Raw genomic sequence first — 23,479 nt, 5'->3', positions numbered from 1 at the left:
CTGGTACAGCTGCACAAGATACAGGCTCAAGCCCGCAATAACAGGACTGTGGCGGTTCGAGTGGCGGGAGGGGCCATCCATAAGCTTCCCACTGCCCGAGTACACATCAACTGGGGTGCAGACTTCTACACACAATGAGAGACTAAAGAGATGCTAATGACATCAAACTCAGCTATTGTCTGCTGTGGGGATGTGTATTGACATTTATAGTAAGGTGTTTTGAAAACGAAGACGGGCAGTCTGCGAGTCTACGTCTTCTGCTGTTATCTGTTTAGAGGTGGTTGTGTCTTTACACCTCTAGGAATACGTATTCGGCTTTGTTTTGGGGGCTTGTTGTTTGTTGAGTTAATTATGATAATGTTGCAGTCTCATTCACCTATTGTCTCTTTCCAGATAACCAAGGTATGTTGACCATGTTCTGTATGCAATTGCATTTACATATGATAATGAAATCAAACACATGAGACTGTATATATTAGAAGTGAGTTGTTGAATAAAGTGTCTTTTGGTTTACCCTTCATCGAGCTTAGGCTGATGTTTGGGGGGGGGGGATTAAGGGGCCAGGTCACTGCATCACGTGAGATTCTGGAGACCTAAGACAGAAATACTTGATCCAAGTATTGGGGATCTGTTACAACCGTTACCCTGACCCAGTCTCTCAGGGAAGAGATATATCTTAATGGTGGTAAAATATGCTACTCCTTACCCGGAGGCAATTCCCCTGACAAACATCCATGCAGATACAGTGGTGGAGGCCCTGCTTTGGATCTTTGCCAGTGTGGGTTTCCCTCAGGAGATTATCTCAGACCAAGGGACCCAGTTTACTGCGGACCTGACCCGACAGTTGTAGAAGCTCTGTGGAATTAAGCCTCTACAAAGTTCTCCCTACCACCCCCAGACTAATGGACTATGTGAGCGGTTCAATGGAACGCTGAAGCAACTACTACGGATGTTCGCAACTACTCACAGGGATTGGGAGACATTTCTGCCACTCCTCCTGTACGCTTACTGCGAAGTATCGCAGGAATCTACGGGGTTCTCCCCGTTTGAGTTATTGTATGGGAGACGGATGAGGGGGCCACTAGATCTACTTAGAGCCCATTGGGATGGAGGTTTATGGGCTGAGGAGACCTCTGTGGTAGGATACGTACTAGCGCTCAGGGATCGGCTGAGGTAACTCACGGACACTGTGCGGGAGAAATGAATGAAGAGTGTTGTTGGCATGTCGCGCTGCCTTTTTAAACCAATTAAAAGCGTGCTGTGCTTAATATAAATGCATGTACAATTTAAAACCACTGGAAATGAATAGAAATCATACACTTATGCTTAATGTGTTTTCAATATAGAATACAGGTATGGCATACAAGTATGGTGAAATAAAAGTGCACTGTGCTATTGAGGACCAAATTAAATGTGCAAATAATCTCTAAGTAAGGTGCTGAGTTTATAGTGCAAATAAAATACTGTACCAGTGTATTATATAAACTTTATTAAATGAAAAAATAAAAAAATTGTGCTTGATTAGTGCAATAAGAGCATATAAAGGTGAAGGTTTTCCAAGTGCTGTGAAGCCTCCGTATGGAGGCTCTGGGAGTGCAAGTAATATTCAGAGGTCCTAAATAGCACGGTGCACTTTTATTTTACCATACTTGTATGCCATACCTGTATGCTATATTGAAAACACAATAAGTCATAAGTGTATGATTTATGTTCATTTCCAGTGGTTTTAAATTGTACATGCATTTTTATTAAGCACAGCACGCTTTTAATTGATTTAAAAAGGCAGCGCCACATACCAACAACACTCTTCATTCATTTCTTCTGACCCCCCGGTTATTTCCAGGGGTAGGTTGGTGGCAGCTCACGCCATACGAATATAATTACATACCCATAGTGCTGGTCGTTTTTTTGAGTATTATTTACTGTGCGGGAGAACCTTCAGACCGCGCAGGGGTGGCAGAAGCGGTGGTTTGATCATACTGCCCGGGACCGCACCTTGGCTGTAGGGCAGAAAGTTCTTGCCCTCAAGCCTACCAAGACGGACAAATTACAGGCCTCTTGGCAGGGACCCTACAAGGTAGTACAGCAAATATGTGACACTACCTATTTTGTAGCTAAGTGCTCGGATGAAAGAGTCCAGCGGACCTTCCATGTGAACATGCTCAAGGCGTACCAAGAGAGGCCCGAGGAGATAGCCGCCATATGTGCTCCAGCTGGGGAAGATTCTGAGAACTTTCCCCCACCGGAGCTGCCAGTGGGAGATAGGGACAGAGCAGGTGTAGAGACAGTAAGGTTAGATGGGCAGTTAGGGCCGGAGCAACAGCCTGGCCTGGTCCTTAGGCAGCGCCAGAACATGTTTTCCACCAAGCCTACTATGACAGTGCACCGGGTGGAGACCCCAGGACAGCCACCTATCCGGCAAGTGGCTTACCGGGTACCCGAGTCAGTGAAAGAAGGTATGCGGAAGGAGATAAAGGACATGCTCGATTTAGGAGTCAAACCCTCCAATAGCCCCTGGGCAACCCCAGTAGTGTTAGTGCCAAAACGGGATGGTACTACCCGCTTCTGCGTAGATTACCACCGATTAAACGACTGCACAACAACTGACGCATACCCCATGCCCCGGGTCGATGAACTGTTAGACTGCATTTCCCGAGGTAGTTTCCTAACTACCCTTGACCTATGCAAAGGGTACTGGCAGATTCCTCTGGATCCGGAATCTGTTCCAAAGTCAGCATTCATCACCCCTTTCGGCTTGTACCAGGTCATGCCGTTTGGGATGAAGAATGCTCCGACGATGTTCCAGAGGATGGTAGATCAACTCCTTGATGGCCTCCAGGATTTTGCCTGTGCATACCTGGATGACATTGCGATCTACAGCGATACCTGGGAGGAACATCTACTGGGTACTACTGGGTACTGTGTTAGACCACATCAGGGCTGCGGGACTAACATTAAAAGCCAGAGAAATGCAGCATAGGGACATCCGAGGTTCAGTACCTCGGGCATCGGGTAGGCAGTGGGCAACAGTGTCCCGAACCAGCTAAAGTAGAGGACATTGCAAACTGGCCCACCCCCCGGACAAAAACCCAGGTCCTAGCATTCCTAGGCACTGCAGGGTACTAAAGAAGGTTTGTACCCGAGTATAGCACGATAGCTAAACCCCTGACTGACTTGACCAGAAAGAATCTTCCTTGCCAGGTCCTGTGGTCCCCAGAGTGCGAAAATGCTTTCCAGTGCCTGAACAATGCTTTGATTTCTGCCCCAGTTTTAGCTGCTCCTGACCCAACCAAACGTTTTTGTGTCCATACAGATGCCTCTATCTTTGGGTTGGGAGCAGTCCTAAGCCAAGTGGGAGCCGACAGCAATCGCAAGTTTCTACCCCGGGAGGTGGGGTATGCAGCCATGGAAAAAGAATGTTTAGCGCTTGTGTGGGCCCTGAAAAAACTTCAGCCATATCTCTACAGACAATTCTTCCCAGTGCTCACTGATCACAACCCTGTAATCTGGTTGAATCGAGTATCTGGGGACAATGGACGCTTATTGAGGTGGAGCCTTGCCCTGCAGCCCTACAACTTTTCTGCGCAGTACAGGCCGGGACGACAAATTGGCAACGCAGATGGACTTTCTCTGCAAACTGACCTGTGATTGTAGCTCAGCTCCCAGACATCCCCAAGCTGACCCCTTGGATCTAGCTGGGTCTGCCGGACTATGGAACAGGGGGATGTATTGTCACAGACTTAGGAGGCTTTTGGGAGAGGACTCCTGGTCACTGTCTGTGTGGAGCAATCCTTATTGGTAATCTCATCAACTCAAGCTACTTGTCTTTCACACAACAACCTATTATCTATTGTGGGGATGTGTTTACACTTTCATAATGTCTATTGTTCTTTGGGAGCTTGATTCCAGTGTGTCTAACATAGAATGAGATCCCTGATTGTTCAGGTGCTTAATTGTGTCATCCATTGTTTGCCTGCTAGTATTCTGTGCATTCCGCCTAGGCTGATTTAAGTTCTCCGTTAATTGGCATGTTAATGATATCATGGTCAGCCCTACCTCGTTATCTAACTATTGTGTGATGTTTTTGGTAAATATTTGACTGGACACTGACATACTTCTCAAATGTATACAATTCTGTAAGTTGATTCAATAAACAGTTCATTCTGGTTTCACTCCAAAACTTGTACTGTCGAGTTCTTGGGGTAACTATAGCCAGATTCATGGATCTCGTGTTCCAGATTGCTTAGGAAGCAGCTTCTTGGCGGGGATACCCAGTCCGGGTGTCCTGTTCCGTCACACTGTCTTTTTTTAAATTATAGTAGTAGGCTGCAGCAAGGCAGTCAAAAGGTTAGATGAAAGGCCTGGCTAAAACCAGTGTGGCCACCTGAAACAAAGTTCTCAAACCAAATACATGTTTTCGAAAATCTGAAGCACATACAGTATATGCCAAATATTGTAATCTGGCCATTTTTGTGCAAAGATAATGATATAAAAAAAGAGACCTGTAAAATAGTTTCTGTCTATTTCATGATGCTTTGTTAGTTTTTTTTTTTTTTACCTAATCTGCTTTAGTATTTATTGTGAAAAAAAAAAAATAATAAATTATCATGATTTGTCCCTGCACACGTGGTCCAAGGACTTACTCCTTTTTACCTTGATACATATTTTGAAGCACAAGAAACCAATGATACAATGGAAGAATATAATTAGCTTGTGTGAAGTGTGAAGGCCAGCTTTGAAACATGTTTTTCAAATTTATGTTTACACCCTTGCTTAATGTTGCTAAATCGGTTTTTGTTTTTCTTTTTTGTGATTGCTGCACATGAAATATTGATAGTAAAATTAAAAATAAACCCGTGGAATTCAAAACAGCTCTAACAACACTTTTCTGATAGATGTTCCCTTAGGAACCTGCACCTTATTCAGGCAAGCATTTTCACCAATATCAATAACATTACCAACATGTGCGGCATATTCAGGTCTTTTAATTACTACCATATTAAGAATCCATTGCTATGGCAGTGAAAATTCTTTAAAAATTACATTTCTCAGGATTAGGAAACTGGCAGTAATTAGGGCAGACTTTGAGCTGGCATACAGTGGTATGTCAGTACTCAGAGCGGGCAGTGCCTATGTTGGGAAGCGCTCACATTAAACCCCAGCCTTATTCATCTGTCTGGCAGTAGATTTCCTGGCCGAAAGCTAAAAGCGAATGGGGAAATAGATGATGACAATACCTAAATATGGACAATGCCCATTGTTGGGTAATGACTTGTAACTGAGTGGATGGGTGGGTGGCTGAAAGTATAGTTTCCCATCAGGTCCACTTTTGATTAACAGATGACATTCTTGACACCATATTATTATGATTATACAACAGTTTTGTTACAAGGATTATCCATTACAAGGATTATAACAAATTTTGTTACTGATTCCTACCTTTTGTTATTCTGAATAAATCACTGTTTGGTTCTCTGTGCCTCTTTGATGAGTGCGTCTAATGGAAGTGGTTTCATAATTATCAATCAGCTCTGCAGCTGCAGAACACTAATAAGGAAATCTGCTAGGCCTGGATCCCTTTAGAAGTGATTTCCTATTGGGAGTATCTCACCAAAAATTAAATTTTTGTTGCAGGGGATGCCTGTAATCTGACTTTAAATTGGTGAGCAAATCACATACAGTAAACAGGAAATTATGTTTCTGGGGTATGTTCAGTACACATTCTGCGTAATTAACAACTCCAGGGAACCAAATTGCATTGCATTTTCAGAAAATTACAGCGGCTGCAGATTAGAAAGGAAAATAAACTTTTAATAATATTTAGTTAACCACTTGCTGCCCGCCCACTGTCAAATGATGGCGGAGCAGTGTGGCTCTCGTTCTGGGACAACATCATATGACTGTGCCCCAGAACAGCGTCTCTCACGCGCCCCAACCAATGCCCATAAGTGCCAACAATCAGTGCCCATAGTGCTGCCAGTCAGTGCCCATCAGTGCCTGCTCCTCTGTGCTGCCAGTCAGTCTCCATTAGTGTCACCCGTCAGTGCCCATCAGTGCTGCCCATCAGTGCCGCCAATCAGTGCCCCCCAGTGCCACCTCTCAGTGCCCATCAGTGCCACCTCTTAGTGCCCATAAGCGCGGCATATTAGTACCTCTTCATCAGTGCCCATAAGTGCCACCTCATCAGTGCAGCCTATCAAATCCCATCAGTGCCGCCTCATCAACGCACATCAGTGAAGGAGAAAAATTACTTATTTTCAAAATGTACTGACAGAAAATAAGAAAAAAACTTTTTTTTTCAAAATTTTCTGTCTTTTTTCTTTTTTTGTAAGAAATAAAAATCCCAGTGGTGATTAAATACCACCAAAAGAAATCTCTATTTGTGTGAAAAAAATTATAAAAATTTCATATGGGTACAGTGTAGCATGACTGCGCAATTGTCATTCAAAGTGTGACAGTGCTGAAAGCTGAAAATTGGCCTGGGCAGGAAGGGGGTGAAAGGGCCCTGTATTGAAGTGGTTAAAATATGACTTGTTTCGCAATTGTATACGTTATATTATTTTTTAAAGTGGAGTTACCCTTCAATGTACTCAGTTTTCACTTTCTGTAAGAAATGCTCTTTTATCCTGATTTCTATGTGATCTCTTCATTGGCTGACTGTAGAGTATAATGAGATATCATTTTTCCATTTAAGGGGTTCAGTGGGGCTCTTCCATCACACCTATGTGTGTTGAATTTGATGCAGAAAATAATAAACTACAAGTAAAGGAAGTCAGGGGTTTTGAAAACTTTTGGCACTAGACCTAAATCTAGATCAATATGAAATTACTGTTTCATGAGACCTCCTGATAGCCAGTCAGATCTGGAATCAGCTAGAGGAACAGCCAATAACCTGACTTAATTCACTCCATATCTTGCTGCTGTTCTATCCTCTCTTGGAAACCTTTGAACGATCAAAATAAATTTGTATTTGACAGAAACATGTCTGTTGCCTTCAAGAGAAAACCAAAATGTCTCTAAATCCCTGTTGGAAACAGAGATCAGCTAAGCTGGAATAGAAAAGGAGGTGTATGCAACTGTATAAATAGGTTTGCTTTGGGGGGCGTGGCCTGAAGCTACACGTGAGCGGACGTGTTTGAGCGGAGCTCTCCTGGCCGGCATCCGACTCTAGCATCCTGCTAGCACATCCTCGAGTGATTACCCTTCTGTCACATACGGCCCATCCCTGGCACTCACCCCGCCATGTCACCGCCGAAGAAGACGTCTAAAGCATCAGCGAAACTGGATAAATTCCGGCGCCTAGAGGGAGGCATGCAGGCCCAAGATGGCGGACCGCCGTCTTCCCTTCCCACGACAGCCGTGCCAGGGATCGATCAGGCCGCCATCCTTGCAGCTATCACGGACTGCAAAGCCTCCTTAACATCCAAAATCAAAGAAATTAAGATGGATATCTCCTTTTTGAGACAGGATTTCCAGAAGCTGCGGGGGAGGGTGACAGAGGCCGAGGGATTCATTTCCAGAGTGGAGGATGATCTCCCCCCGGTCCAGAACGTGGTTGAACAGGCCTCTAGAGATATTGCCTAACTGTTACACAAGCAAGATGACCTCGAGAACAGGGCCCAACGCAACAATATTCGTTTCATAGGGCTGCCGGAAGACACGGAGGGGGCCTCTCCTGCTACCTTTTTGGAAGAGCTCCTGGTTAAATCTTATGGTAGGAACGCCTTCTCTCAGGCTTTTGTTGTTGAAAGGGCACATTGCATGCCAGCCAAGAAACCACCTTCAGGTGCCCCCCCTCGGGTCTTCATTGCACACTTTTCTGAACTTCAGGGACAGGGATGCGGTTCTACGCCTGTCACGAGAGCGAGGTAACATCCCATTGAACAAAAATCATATCCTTGCCTTCCCAGATTTCTCCGCTGAGGTCCAAAAACAGCGCAACCGATTCAGGGATGTTATAAAAGCACCTCAGGACCCGCAACCTCAAGTACTCTATGTTATATCCTGCCAGGCTGCTTGTGGTTGGAGAGGACAGAGTCCACTTTTTTGAGGATCCGGATGCCGATATAGCCTGGTCGGACCTCTTGCCGTGAGTACCCCCTGAGATGCTTGAGCTATACCCTATACCCCGGCTGGGGACTCTACTTGCTCTGTACCCACCTGTCCTCCTGTGATGCCCCCTGCTCAGATCATGGACTATGAATGTACTTGGGGGAGTGTAACAGACCCTTACATTTGACAGAGAATATTTGTGCTTACCTGGTTCATGTGTGTGAAGGATTTCCCAGCAACCATTCGGTTATTTAAACGCCCTGCTAACATATCTCTCTTTGCACTGTGAGCCCCAGGAAGTGACTCTTTATATGGACATTCCATGAAGTCAAGGTATGGCCAGCCTAGAGACGGAATGTCTGCTGATTAACGATGCACTTTTGTCTACACTATGTTGATTTGGGCTGAGGCAGCTTTTGTTAAGTGTGGTAATGACCTTACCTATTTGTCTGGGGGGATGTCGGACCATCGTTTAAGTAGTGTCTGATATACTCCCCAGGTGCATAAAAGCCTGTATTCTTGTTTCAATAAAGTGTTGTTTTTCTTGACCCTTCAAAACGTAGCTTCGTCTCGTTCCTGGACGGGTATTTTACTGCATTATTACCCGGTCGTTCAACAGCTGAACCTGACTCTCCTTTTGGATCTTATGGTTGGGATTATACTACTTCATTACTACACAGATGTAGCGGAGTAGCAGTATGATCCACGATATCTCCACTGGCAGTCAGACACAGCATACAATAATCCTGGTAGCGTATAGTATTCCCAACCCTCCAATAACCAGACAACCCATAGCTTGGAGGTCAATCACAATTCTTTTATTCACAGCCTTGTATTCATAGCAAGATACTTATAAGGGGTCTCCACAGAGAGGTAGCAGGGGTTTTGGTTGAGGGGACCGAAAGGAAGACTGCATGAGCTAGGTCCGCCTCCCATCATCCCCTGCTGCAACAGTACCATGATTATGTTAATAATACAAGCTGGGAAAAAACCATGAGGCAAAATAAAATACAACTTTTCCATTAAAAAGCATAACTGGGTGAATATTAGTCTGTTTCACACTAATGACCACTCGCTAGATAGCAGAGACCCGAGCGCACAAACTCACGAATTACCGCTCAGATCTCTGCAGAACTATAGGAATGGTGCACGGAATACAAGTTTATTACAAAGATGGTCTATCGTGTAAACCATACGAAATGCATACCGGCTCTGCTGTTAGAATCTACCGGACGTCTATGGAACTCCAGCGGTGTTCAATAATCCGGTAGTCGATTTGAGTACCAGGCACTCGACGACCAAACACCGCTGGAGATGCAGGAAAGATAGGTGAGTCAACATGGCCGCCATCGCATAGTTGACATACGGATGGCGGCCACCCACTTGGCCCAACTAACAGTAGAAACAATGTTGCAACCACTGCTAATGGGTGCCACACGACTTCGCCGGGGTGGTCTCATTCGGTAGTTCTGTTCATGTCGTCGAATGGGCTGATAAGTCCCGTTCGACGGAATGAGATGAATTACAAGGGGATTTCCAATACACATTCATGAGCCCGCAGATAACACAATCCAAAATCCTGCAGGTACTGCACGGGTTACGTTTACACATACAATACACCCATAATACAGTTGAACAATCATTCCTGACAGAATACTCTGTAAGTGGCGATGTTTGCCACAACAGGGACTTGCCGGGAAAAAGGACGTCCCCCAACGGCTGATACCCTCTCACCACCTGGGTAGCCGTTACATTGGTTGGCAGCGGTGGGATGGTCCTTTCATCCAAAGCGCAAGCACTGAATGGAGTCTCAGTACGCTAGACTGAAGAGACCCACACTGAAGGATTTATTGGAGAATCGTGGAAGGAGTGCCAGTAACAGACCGCGGAGAGAGCTGATAGCTGACCTGCTGGAGCTGGACGAAATGGATAGATCCATGGAAGCAACCGAGCCCCTTGCGCCTGTCAGCGAGGAGGAGGAGGTTAGCAACATTGTACAGAGGAGATTAGCCATGTACCCAGCAACATCAGTGGAACTGATGGAGCGTCTGTTCCTTGAAGTAAGAGCAGCGATTCGGGAGAAAAGGGGACACAAAATTGAACTGGCAAGGGCAAGGCAACCTGTCCCACAGACAGTTCATACTCCCCCTCCAACTAACACAGCAAAGAAGATACACTTTGCTGCATTTAAAGCATTTGTGGAGAATGAAGAGGAAATTGATGGGTATTTGGCGGATTTTGAGCGACAATGCTCCCTACATCAAGTACCCCCAGAACAATGGGTCACTATTTTGTCCGGGAAACTGTCGGGCAAAGCGAGCGAGGCCTTTCGGGCACTCACCTCAGAGGACATATTACAATATTAGCGGATCATAGAGGCGCTGCTAACCCGATATGCCGTAACCCCAGAAACCTACCGCCGTCGCTTCCGGGAGTCCAAAAAACAGGCTGTGGACTCCCACATGGAATGGGCTAACAGGATACAAAGGGTGGCATCACACTGGGTACGAGGGTGCAACGCAAACACCGGGGAGGAAGTGCTGCAGTTATTTCTACTAGAACATTTTTTCCAAGATTTATCCGCCGACTTGCAGGACTGGGTAAGAGACCGAAACCCCAACAACCTCAACGAGGCGGCCCGGCTGGCAGGTGAATACGCCGAGACTAGGAAGGTGAGCCAAGGTACCACACAACCAACTAACAAGGTAGAGCCTCGTACCCCAGCCATCACTCCTTGCCCGGTGTTCCATGCCCCCGTACCTCCAGGGCCATCTCGCCCTCAGGGGTCGAACAATTACCCCCGGGACTTGTCAAGAACGACTTGCCATCAGTGCAGCAACCCTGGACATATTGCCTATTACTGCCCTTTGGGATCGGCCACTAACAATTGGAGGCGCACCTCACCCAACCCAGAGAACAACACACCATGTACCTCTGCTGCCCACTGCCCGGAGGCCGAGATGGGCCCAGAGGAATGCCTGGGCATCTTATATGAGGCAGACCCGATCCAAGCGGCATCCATAGATAACCATCAGCATCATCGTCAGGAGGTACGAGTAAATGGGCAGGTAGCTCAACGCTTGAGAGACACCGGAGCTACCATCACACCGATGCAACGACATTTGGTGAAAGCGGAGTACCGGTCCAATCGAACAGTTGCTGTACGTGTGGTGGGAGGGGCTGTGTTTCGTTTACCCACGGCCCGGGTACACCTGGACTGGGGGGTCGGGAAAGTCCACGGTGGGCATCATGGACAACTTACCTGCTGAAGTAGTATTGGGCAACGATATTGGCCCCCTGGCTTCAGCCTACTTGCCCATCACTGCTGCTGCTTGCCCCGTGACCACCCGTGCCCAGAGTCGTATCGCAGACGATCCTAAAACAGGATGGAAGACCCAGGTAAGCCAAGAGACGACACTCACACCTCCTACATTTGAGGGACCTTTAGCTTGGGACACCCCAGAGGAGTTTGGGAGGGAAACCAGAGAAGACCCAACCCTCCAAAAATACAGTGAACTAGCTGACAGTGGGGGGGGGGTGAGCGGGAACACTTCGTATGGGATAACGAATGATTGTATAGATTGTGTCCCTGCGCAGAAGCGCCAATTAGTGGTACCCAGAAAGTACCGGTTGGAACTTCTCTGAATTGGCCATGATATTCCCTTAGCAGGACATTTGGGGGGTAACCGCACTACCTACACGATCACCCAGACTTTTTTTTGGCCGGGGATCTCAAAGGATGTGCGGCGCTACTGCAGTACATGTGACATTTGCCAACGAGTAGGGAAGAGAGGGGATCATCCTAAGGCGCGACTGTCACCTATGCCCATAATCGAGGAACCATTTAGCAGGGTGGCCGTCGACCTGGTAGGACCCCTACCTAACCCCAGTCCCTCAGGTAAAAAATATATTCTTGCCGTGGTGGACTACGCTACCCGCTACCCGGAAGCCGTCGCTCTGACGAATATCCAGGCTGACACTGTCGCCAGTGCCCTAGTTGGGATATTCACCAGAGTGGGATTCCCACAAGAAATATTGTCTGACAGAGGGACCCAGTTTACCGCTGACCTCACCCAACTGTTATGGAAGGTCTGCGGTATTAAGACCCTCCTCAGCTCACCATATCACCCCCAGACTAACTCTCTGAAAACGCTTTAATGGTACCCTGAAGCAGTTACTGCGGACCTTTGCAGCGGAATACAGAGACTGGGAGCGATTCGTGTCGCACCTCTTGTTTGCATATTGGGAGGTACCGCAGGAATCCACTGGGTTCCCTCCGTTTTAACTGCTCTATGGAAGGAGAGTTCGAGGACCTCTCAACCTCATCCGGGAGCACTGGGAAGGAGAGATGGAACACAAGGGGATACCCATTGTGCCATGTGTTCTGGAGATGCGGGACAGCATGGCGCATTTAGCTCGGATGGCACGGGACCATCTCCATGCGGCCCAGGACCGACAGAAACATTGGTACGATAGGGGCGCCCGGCAAAGAACATTCCAGGTAGGACAGAAGGTTCTGGTGCTTAGACCCGCTAAAGGGAATAAACTCCAGACCTCCTGGCAGGGCCCTTACAAGGTAGTAGTGCAAGTCTGCGACACTACTTATGTGATTGCCAGCAGCAAGGATGAAAGGGTTCAGAAATCCTTTCACGTTAATTTGTTAAAAGAATATCAAGAGAGGCCAGAGGATATTGCAGCTATATGTATACCTGCTACTAAGGATCCCGACAGCCTACCCATCCCAGATCTTTTAGCACGCACCGAACCCAATAGCTTGCTCAGTACAGGGCAACTAGGGGAGCGCTTAAACCCAGCAGAAAAGGGTCAGCTCAGCCAGTTATTAACGAAAAAGGGATTAATGTTTTCCCAGGAGCCGGGATACACCCCGCTAGTGACCCACTACGTAGAAACCCCAGGACAAACCCCCCTTAGACAGACCCCATACAGGATCCCTGAGGCAGTGCAGGAGGAAATGAGAAGGGAAATACAAGAGATGTTGAAACTAGGAGTCATAGAGCCCTCCGACAGCCCCTGGGCCTCGCCAGTGGTCCTAGTACACAAAAAGGACGGAACTACCAGGTTTTGTGTGGACTATAGACGACTCAATGACCGTGCAGTCGACAAACTATTAGATTGCATTGCCAGGGGGCCGTATCTGACCACCATTGATCTGTGCAAGGGATACTGGCAGATTCCCCTGGCCAGGGAAGCTATACCCAAGTCTGCGTTCGTCAACCCATTTGGCCTGTACCAATTTAAGGTCATGCCATTCGGGATGAAGAACGCCCCAGCTACATTTCAGCGCTTGGTGGATAGACTCCTTGATGGCTTCCAGGACTTACCTGGATGACATTGCGATCTATAGCGAAACTTGGGGGGGGGGATCACTTGCGACATGTAGAGGCCGTACTGGATCAGATTCGGGCCGCAGGCCTAACTCTGAAGCCAGAAAAATGTCACTTTGGTATGGCCGAAGTCCAGTACCTGGGACACAGGTTGGGGTGTGGGAAGCAGCGACCAGAACCCGCTAAGGTCGAGGCTGTGGCCAACTGGCCCACGCCCCACACCAAGACTAAAGTTTTGGCATTTTTGGGGACAGATACTACAGGAAGTTTGTCCCTGACTATAGCACCATCGCTAAACCCCTGACAGATCTGACTAAATAGAACCTGCCTAGAGTAGTCCTGTGTTCTCCCGCCTGTGAAACAGCCTTCCAAGCCTTAAAGCATGCTCTGAAGCTCGTCCCTGACTATAGCGCCACCGCCAAACCCCTGACAGATCTGACTAAAAAGAACCTGCCTAGAGTAGTCCCGTGGTCTCCCGCCTGTGAAACAGCCTTCCAAGCCTTAAAGAAAGCTCTGATCCACGCATCTGTTCTGTCTGCCCCCGCCCCTAACAAAAGATTTGTCGTCCATACAGATGCGTCCATGTATGGACTGGGGGCAGTTCTAAGCCAGATCGGGGAAGACGGAGGAGAACACCCTGTCGCGTACCTGAGTAGAAAATTGTTACCCAGAGAAGTGAGTTACGCGCCAGTGGAAAAGAAGTGTTTAGCCCTGGTCTGGGCTCTAAAGAAACTTACACCGTATCTGTATGGCCAAGAATTTACCCTCATTACAGATCATAATCCCTTGGTATGGTTGAACCGAGTGGCTGGAGATAATGGATGCTTGTTGAGATGAAGCCTAGCACTACAACCATACAATTTCTCCATCCAATACCACCCTGGCAAGTTGAATGGGAACACGGACGGACTGTCCAGGCAAACAGAACTTTTACCCTGACAGTCGGTCGGACAGCCCCAAGTTGACCCGAAAAGGATCAATCCGGGTCTGCCGGAGTGTTCCACAAAAGGGGAGCAGTGTAACAGACCCTTACCTTTGACAGAGAATATTTGTGCTTACCTGGTTCATGTGTGTGTGAAGGATTTCCCAGCAACCATTCAGTTATTTACACACCCTGCTAACATATCTCTCTTTGCACTGTGAGCCCCAGGAAGTGACTCCTTATATGGACATTCCATGAAGTCAAGGTATGGCCAGCCTAGAGACGGAATGTCTGCTGATTAAAGCGCTTTTGTCTACACTATGTTGATTTGGGCTGAGGCAGCTTTTGTTAAGTGTGGTAATGACCTTACCTATTTGTCTGGGGGGATGTCGGGCCATTGTTTAAGTAGTGTCTGATATACTGCCCAGGTGTATAAAAGCCTGTATTCTTGTTTCAATAAAGTGTTGTTTTTCTTGACCCTTCAAAACGTAGCTTCGTCTCGTTCCTGGAGGGGTATTTTACTGCATTATTACCCGGTCGTTCAACAGCTGAACCTGACTCTCCTCTTGGATCTTATGGTTGGGAATATACTACTTCATTACTACACAGGAACTTGCTGGGAAAAAGGACGTCCCCAACGGCTGATACCCTCTCACCACCTGGGTAGCCGTTACAGGGAGCATTCGCCCATCACCTTCCCCTCATCTATACCTGCTTTTGGCGGTGCTGTATTCTGTTCCATGCCTTTCTCCCGATCTCTGGGTGTCTGTCAGATGCTTTGCTGCTTCAGTGGGACCATGTCTGTGGGGTTCAGAACCATCCCTTGGCTCCTTCCTTCTCCCCCCCATTCCCCCCCTTTTTTTCTCGCATGTGACTCCACAACCCCCTGTTATGTCTGGATCCTAACCTGGATGCTGCCCACCAAGACATGCTGGAACGTTCTACTGCTTATTGGCCGGGAGGCCACTCTTCCCACATAAGGACTTGTGTTCCTTCTCACAGGAATCTGCTCGCTAACATGTCCCGATCATGGGACTTCTCTCCCGAGATTGTTCGCCCCCTGAACTCACAGTTTTTCCACCCGCCTTTGGGGGTCCTGTTTCACCACTGGGCCGCCCATGGGTGCTTGGCTCCGATGCTCTACTTTTTTCATTTTTCTTTTGTTGCTGGTTTTGGGTTATATGCCCACATGAGTTGGGGTGTGTGTTGGGCTGGGAGGGGGTTGGGACAGCTGTTTTTGAGTCTTGTGCTGTACCTTCTGCCTCTACATATGTTACTATTGTCATGCATTATATTGTTAATTTGCCATGGTATCATGTCCTTGGTTCTGTGCTGCGGGTGTGGGATGTACCTGCCCTGGGGTGTCCTGATCCTCCTATGCTACTAGATGTCACTATCCAGATGCTATGGCGCGGTTGATCATACTCACCTGGAATGTACAGTACGTGGCCTGCGAGACAAAGTTAAACCAACTCTTGTATTTTCCTACCTCAAGGAACAGAGAGCGGATTGTCTTCTTGGTAGGCCGCTGTTAATGCCACTCTCACATTTAAAAAGGATTTGTATGCTAATAGAAAATGTCCAAGACGATACAGTACAACAAGATCTGGAACAGATGACTCGAAGCCCCTGCCACATGCACTTCCTGATTCCGGTTGGTTGATCCGGTGGGGGCTTGCCCTTACTATGCCCTTGGGCTCACTCCCACACCCGCAGTGCGCGCTTAGATTGTTGCTACACAAATATTAGTTTGCCCCTACGATATCCTGCTGCAGGCCCGTATTGCTGGTATTATTTACCTTTCTCTACCTTGGTGCCCTTCCCCCCCCCCCCGGTCCATCAGGGGGGGGTGGCGCAATATTTTACGCCTGTCTGACCTTACTTTTTATACCATTAGTTTCAGTAATGTTTTCAATGACAGTGACTGTACCTGTTTTTTCTGTTCCTGTTATATACATGAATCAATAAGGCTCGGTTTCCACTAGTGCGGCTACGAAGTCGTGCTACTTCTAGCGCGACTTCATAGCTAAAGATGTTTGTGGCTTTCAGTGAGACTTGTCCCTCATTATAGAGGGAAGTCGCACTGAAGACGGCTCAAAAGTAGTGCACAAACTACTTTTGAAGTCGCCGCAACCGAAGCCGCGGCAGTGGAAACGGGCCAGATAGAAATTAATGGCTTTTGACTTGCTGTGCGACTTGACATGTGTCAAGTCGCACAGCAAGTCGCACTAGTGGAAACCGAGCCTAAACGCTTGTTTGTTTTAAAAAAAATAAATAAATAGGTTTACTTTAAAACATATATGAGGGTTTGTGACAGAACCTTCCAGCACACAGCTTGGGTACATCCATCAAGATATAGAGCTATAGAGCTTTTTCCAGTCTGGACCTAGGAGCTGGGTGTAACAGATCAACCGCACCCTGACCGGGTACCTCCGTTGACAGATGCTCCTAGTTCTTTCTGAGGGCTCCAAGCACTCCACCAGACACCGTAACCACTTCAGACCCCACGAACCGCCGCAGCTTGGTTAGGATCTCGCCGTCTCCTACCCACCCTGGACCTACGACAAGGCTCCAGGTCAAGGACCCTTCAAACTCAAAATAATTATGGGTGAGGCAGAAACAAGTTGCATTCAAAACAAATTGGGCCTGTGCAGGATTAATACTACAACAATTGGACAAGGAGCCACTAGCGGATCGGTCAGATCCCTTCCACATAGTTACACCCCTTCCTGCCCAGGCCAATTTTTAGCTTTTTATACTGTTTTTGAATGACAATTGCGCGGTCATGCAACCCTGTACCTAACACAAATGTATGACATTATTTTCACACAAATATTGCTTTCTTTTGGTGGTATTTGATCACTGCAAGGTTTTTTTTTTATTGGCAAAAAGAAGACCTAAATGTTTGACCCCTAAAAAAATGTGCTTTTGTTTATGTAATAAAATTTGGTAAATCAATATGTTTTTTGTTGCACTGACGAGCATTGATGAGGCTGCGCTGGCAGGCACTGATGAAACACTAATATGCAGCACTGATGGACACTGATAGGCGGCACTGATATGCAGCATTGATGGGCATTGATAGGTGGCACTGATGGGCAATGATTGGCACTGGTGGGCAGCACTGATGAGGAGGGCACTAACAGGTTCCCTGAGCACTGATTGGCATCAATGGTGGCATGGGTGGGCATCCCTGGTGGCCATGGGTCAGCAATCCCTGGTGGCTCTAGTGGCATCCCCCAAGGGTCTGCACTGGTAATCAATTTTCTGATTACAAGCACAGACCCCCCCCCCCCCACACACACACTTACTTTGCATATGAATGCCATTTCTTCACAGCTGAAAGTGGCCCTAACCATGATTAGCCAGTTGATTGTGACCACTTGCTGGAATGTGTGCAAGCCAATTTGGTGTCATTTCCGGTCCAGGGCTAACGCCAATGTGCCATTTGCAATTTATTATTTGCTTTATTTTTAAAAATGGTGCACACAGACAACTAAAATGTATTGGAAATGTTTTATCTAGGCCAGTGATGGTAACCCTTTACCTCCCCCAGATGTTTTCGCCCTACATTTCCCATAATGCTCATGTACTCTGCAGTGTAGATGAGCATCATGGGAAATGTTACAAAACACCTGTGTTGCCAAGGTTCATTGTAACGGATCTTTGTACCCCAGCTGGGCACATCCGCCGAATCTGTGTCTCCTGTCCTCCAAACGCACCCACAGCCTGCGGAGAAGTCATATCCAGCCCTTAACCCCTCAATCACGAGACAATCCACACAGGTGTTGAGGGTTAAACATGCAGAGCTTAAACTGTTTATTACATTCCAAGACAACAGTTTTACATACAGTTAGGGAAACTCCCCTTAGCCTTTCCACAGAAGGGGGGGGGGGGAGGGAACCAACCAATGAGAACTGAACATTTGTACATTTGAAACATGCAGTCTTAATACATACCCCCTGCGGAGAGATGTCTCCAACTCAGACCATTGTCTGCCATGAATCCACACACTTAGACACAGAAACAGGAGGGGGGGATGGGTTGTAACATTACATTACATTAACTCAATGCCATGAGTCAGTTGTTCAGAGGATGAATAAAGGGAAAATAAAATGCAATGTCCCAAACTCATAAGAAAATGACACAAAGGGGTTTACAATCCAGGGACAGGGTGATCCGTCACCCATAGTGACGGCTAGTACCGTCACATCTCTTCCCCCCCAAAGGTAGACTAATCCAGGTACTAGACCTCCAACTGGTCTGTGCCTGAATTAGTCGGGTAACAAATCCCAAAAAGAGTCAATGTCTGTTTGCCTGGATAATTCGTCGGCATTGCTTCCCAGGGCAGTAGTGGATGGTAAAGTCAAAAGGCTGCAGCGCCAAACTCCAGTAGCTTCTGGCCCATAGTCTGTCGGTAGGAGGCTTGCGCACAGTCCCCTCCAAAACACACAGTGACAGTGGGTTCTGTCACATTTCTCCCCTTTTAAAAACAGGCTAAAGAGGCTCCTGACCCTCAACTGGTCTGGACCTGCGTTAGTCACAAACTTCCACCCCAGGCAACCAGGAAAAGTAAAAGAACGACTCTGGCGCTGGGGAGCAACACCGCACATAGGGTCTCCCATGAATAAAAACAGCCGCTGCAGAGTGGGAACAGCTGTCTGCACTCCTCTGATCCAGGGCAGGGTTGCAGATATTGGGGGGAGCTGAATAATTCTCTGCCCTGATGCCAGCGCTTCCGCTGGTAGGGAATGTAGGCTGGTAGGGCTATGCATTTGGGGAGAAAAAGGTACTTGCTTTTCTCCTGGTGTAGTTACGAGCCGCTGAGAAGGTATCTTGCAGGGACTGTCTCCCGGATTCTTCATCTCTGGTTCTGATGCTGGGCAGAGACCATCAGCGCTCTGTCCTGTAGCCAGCGCTTCTGCTGGGGGGATGAACATTGGGGTAGTGTCCGAATGCTGGGGAGGGAGAATTGCTTCCTCTACTCCCGGTGGGGATATCTGCTGTTGGGAAAACAGCTCACGCAGATCCTCTCTCAGACTCTCCGGATCCAACTCTTTTTCTGATGCTGGGCAGATGCCAGGGGCACTCTGCCCTATAGCCAGCACTTCTGCTGGGGCGATAAACACTGGGGTAGTGTCCAAGTGCTGGGGAAACGGCTCACTGAGGTCACCCCTTGGACTCCCTGGATCTACCTCTGAGGGTGGGCAGAGGCCAGCGGCACTCTGCCCCGTAGCCAGCGCTTCTGCTGGGGGGATAAACACTGGGGTAGTGTCCAAGTGCTGGGGAAACGGCTCACTGAGGTCACCCCTCGGACTCCCTGGATCTACCTCTGAGGGTGGGCAGAGGCCAGCGGCACTCTGCCCCGTAGCCAGCGCTTCTGCTGGGGGGATAACCACTGGGGTAGTGTCCAAGTGCTGGGGAAACGGCTCACTGAGGTCACCCCTCGGACTCCCTGGATCTACCTCTGAGGGTGGGCAGAGGCCAGCGGCACTCTGCCCCGTAGCCAGCGCTTCTGCTGGGGGGATAAACACTGGGGTAGTGTCCAAGTGCTGGGGAAACGGCTCACTGAGGTCACCCCTCGGACTCCCTGGATCTACCTCTGAGGGTGGGCAGAGGCCAGCGGCACTCTGCCCCGTAGCCAGCGCTTCTGCTGGGGGGATAACCACTGGAGTAGTGTCCAAGTGCTGGGGAAACGGCTCACTGAGGTCACCCCTCGGACTCCCTGGATCTACCTCTGAGGGTGGGCAGAGGCCAGCGGCACTCTGCCCCGTAGCCAGCGCTTCTGCTGGGGGGATAAACACTGGGGTAGTGTCCAATTGTTGGGGAGGGAGAATTGCTTCCTCTACTCCCGGTGGGGGTATCTGCTGTTGGGAAAACAGCTCACGCAGATCCTCTCTCAGACTCTCCGGATCCAACTCTTTTTCTGATGCTGGGCAGATGCCAGGGGCACTCTGCCCTGTAGCCAATGCTTCTGCTGGGGCACCAGATGAGATACTCTGGACTTGCTGCTGATCACCATTTCCCAGCCTTCCAGCACCTGTCTCAACTCCCCCTTCTGAGACCTTCATGCTATTAGCTTGTCTCGCTGCCTGGTGGACCTCCGGTGCGTTCCGGCATTCTAGCGCTCGCAGTGCCCTCTGTATCATCGCTGCTTCTTCCATTGCAGTTAGTACGGGAAAACGCAGGGTCACCCCTGGCCCCATTTGCTTCTCATCTTCTTGACTGTCTGCTATTTCTCTCGGACAGTCCCAGGCAACGGGAGCCATGCCAGGCTGCTGATCACCGTCAAACAGCCGCTTGTAGGCAATCTCGAGCTCCCATTCCTGCTCAACCAGGAACTCCAATTCCTCCAGGTCACACGCCTCGTCGGGGAGGTCCAGCACCTCATCTCGGAAATCCAGAATGTGTTCCAGCCGCCACTCCTCATCGCTCCCAAAGTCTGGGTCTCCGTACATTTTTTGATGGAGCAGCCCCACGCCGCCATAGCCAACTCCTTCTGTTGGGCTGCCATCTGCTGTACCTGGCCACAGTTGAGCCGCGAACCACCGGAGGGCTCTGTAGCTGGCGTCCAGCCTCATTTCCTCCTGGACCAATCTTCCGAGCTCCGTCTTCCCTTCATCTCGCGATCGTTCCCTCAGGAACACCTCTCGCGCACGGTACTGCTTCCGGTACATCTCTGTGGAGGAGGGAAGGATCTTCCCCTGATGGTGCCGCTCGTGGCTTAGCGCCTCATGCCAGAGTTGCCGGCGGATCGCATCCTCCCAGCCGAGCCTGGTGTGCTCTGTCGCTGGTCCCCGATGTTGCTTCCGCATGCCTTGCAGCCTCCTCCCGAACTCCGCTCTCATGCTGGCTGGTCCCCGTATCACTCCTCGGCAGCTGCCCAGATCTTGAATCCTGGTGGTGGTTTGGATGTCCTGGACTGCAGGAGACATCCCACCGCTGCCAACCAATGTAACGGATCTTTGTACCCCAGCTGGGCACATCCGCCGAAACTGGGTCTCCTGTCCTCCAAACGCACCCACAGCCTGCGGAGAAGCCATACCCAGCCCGTAACCCCTCAATCACGAGACAATCCACACAGGTGTTGAGGGTTAACCATACAGAGCTTAAACTGTTTATTACATTCCAAGACAACAGTTTTACATACAGTTAGGGAAACTCCCCTTAGCCTTTCCACAGAAGGGGGGGAAGGGAACCAACCAATGAGAACTGAACATTTGTACATTTGAAACATGCAGTCTTAATACACACCCCCTGCGGAGAGATGTCTCCAACTCAGACCATTGTCTGCCATGAATCCACACACTTAGACACAGAAACAGGAGGGGGGGGGGGATGGGTTGTAACATTACATTACATTAACTCAATGCCATGAGTCAGTTGTTCAGAGGATGAATAAAGGGAAAATAAAATGCAATGTCCCAAACTCATAAGAAAATGACACAAAGGGGTTTACAATCCAGGGACAGGGTGATCCGTCACCCATAGTGACGGCTAGTACCGTCACATTCATCATCACTGACCTAGGCCAACTAAAAAGGTGAATGAGCACTGTAGCAATCTTTTATTTAGTAATCATTTTTAGTGATTTTTTATTGAATGTTTTGGTTACATTCATCCACAGAGGCTGAATGGAATTTTGTATTATTCCTTAATTTATATATATTTTTAGCTAAATATATACATACACACTTTAATTATTTCTTACAATTTAGCCCCCCCACACATTCCCCCTCCCCCCCCACCCACTCCACCCACACCCCCCCCCCCCACACACACACACACTCCTCCCCCACACACACTCCTCCCTCCCCCCACACACTCCTCCCCCCACACCCACACACTCCTCTCTCCCCCCCCCACACACCCCATTCCCCCCGCCATACACACCCATACACACTTTGCTGGAGTAAAGGGAGAAACCCTACCCATGTTCATACTGTACCGCCATTGCACACACACAAAAAATACAAGAAATGGATTACATTCAATAGACACAAAAGATATCTGAATTACATCCAGACAAATATGAAGACAAGAAAACAAAAACCCAGGAGCTGTGTACAAATGAATAAGCTTTATTGAACATGTATAAAACATCAGTAATCACTCAAGCAGGCATGTGAAATGTCCCCCCCAAAAATCAAGTAATCTTTATTCAAATTACAGTGCAAAGATACAACATATGATGAATAGATAGAGCTTACAATATCCAAAAGTCAAGCTAAATAAGTTGTAGACACCTTAGTATTAAGCATAAAACATACCCAATGTGACGAGACCAACCTCGCCACATTGCATTGGAGGAGCCTGGTTGCCCGCCTGCTGCCTTTGGATTATGGACCGGCAGCTAAAGGGTTAATTTTACAGTGCAGAAGGATTTATTTCTCCCTTTCTGCACAGCCGTTCGGTAGATTCTATCTACCGAACAAACAGCCCCTGGTTCTAATTCGTATGGATTTGGTGAATGCAGGGTGACCAGGAGGGTGTTGAACACTGAAAATATGGTTTGGACTACTACAAATGAGACAGTCATATTCAGGAAAAATGTCTCCCTTGTAATATGAAGATTTTTGTTCCCATTTGCCATGAGGTCTCTGAACAGGAAGTCAACTCCTAATATGGTCATTACAGGAAGTTCTGAGGAGACGGGCTGTCTGAGGTGTGCTAATGACCTCACCTGTTGTCTGATAAGGGATGTATTGACACTCAGAGTAATGTGTATTGAGGGCTCGTTAGGGAACCATTGTTCTGTGTCTGACTATTGTGTACATTGATTGCCCCCTGGGGCTTCTGTCTCCTTGCATTGGTCAAAGCTATCTGACCAATCCCTGTTGACTAATTTTCAATTCCTCATTTGCATGGCTAAAAGAGGACCTGAATGAGAACTGCAGGTACTGTGCAATTGACCAATGGGAAAGCGGTTGTTGGGGGAAGGATGTTCCAATTTCTGTATAAAAGTGTGCTGTGCTCTTCCAATAAATGTTGATGTTGTTCCTGCTTTAACCTCAACACGGAGCTTTGTCTCGTTCTTGGGGGGATTCACTGTATGCTGTTGGAGACTGATTGCTAGGAGTGTAAGCTGATGTATGCTTTTCCTGTTCGTCTGCTAGCAGCTATTCGTGAGGTTTCCAGGTTGGAGTGCTATTTTGTATCC

This window comes from Pelophylax lessonae, assembly GCF_965119305.1.
Source record: "Pelophylax lessonae genome assembly, chromosome: 3".
Lineage (NCBI taxonomy): Eukaryota > Metazoa > Chordata > Amphibia > Anura > Ranidae > Pelophylax > Pelophylax lessonae.
The sequence above is the reverse complement of the archived record's forward strand: the minus strand, read 5'-3'. Positions refer to the sequence as shown.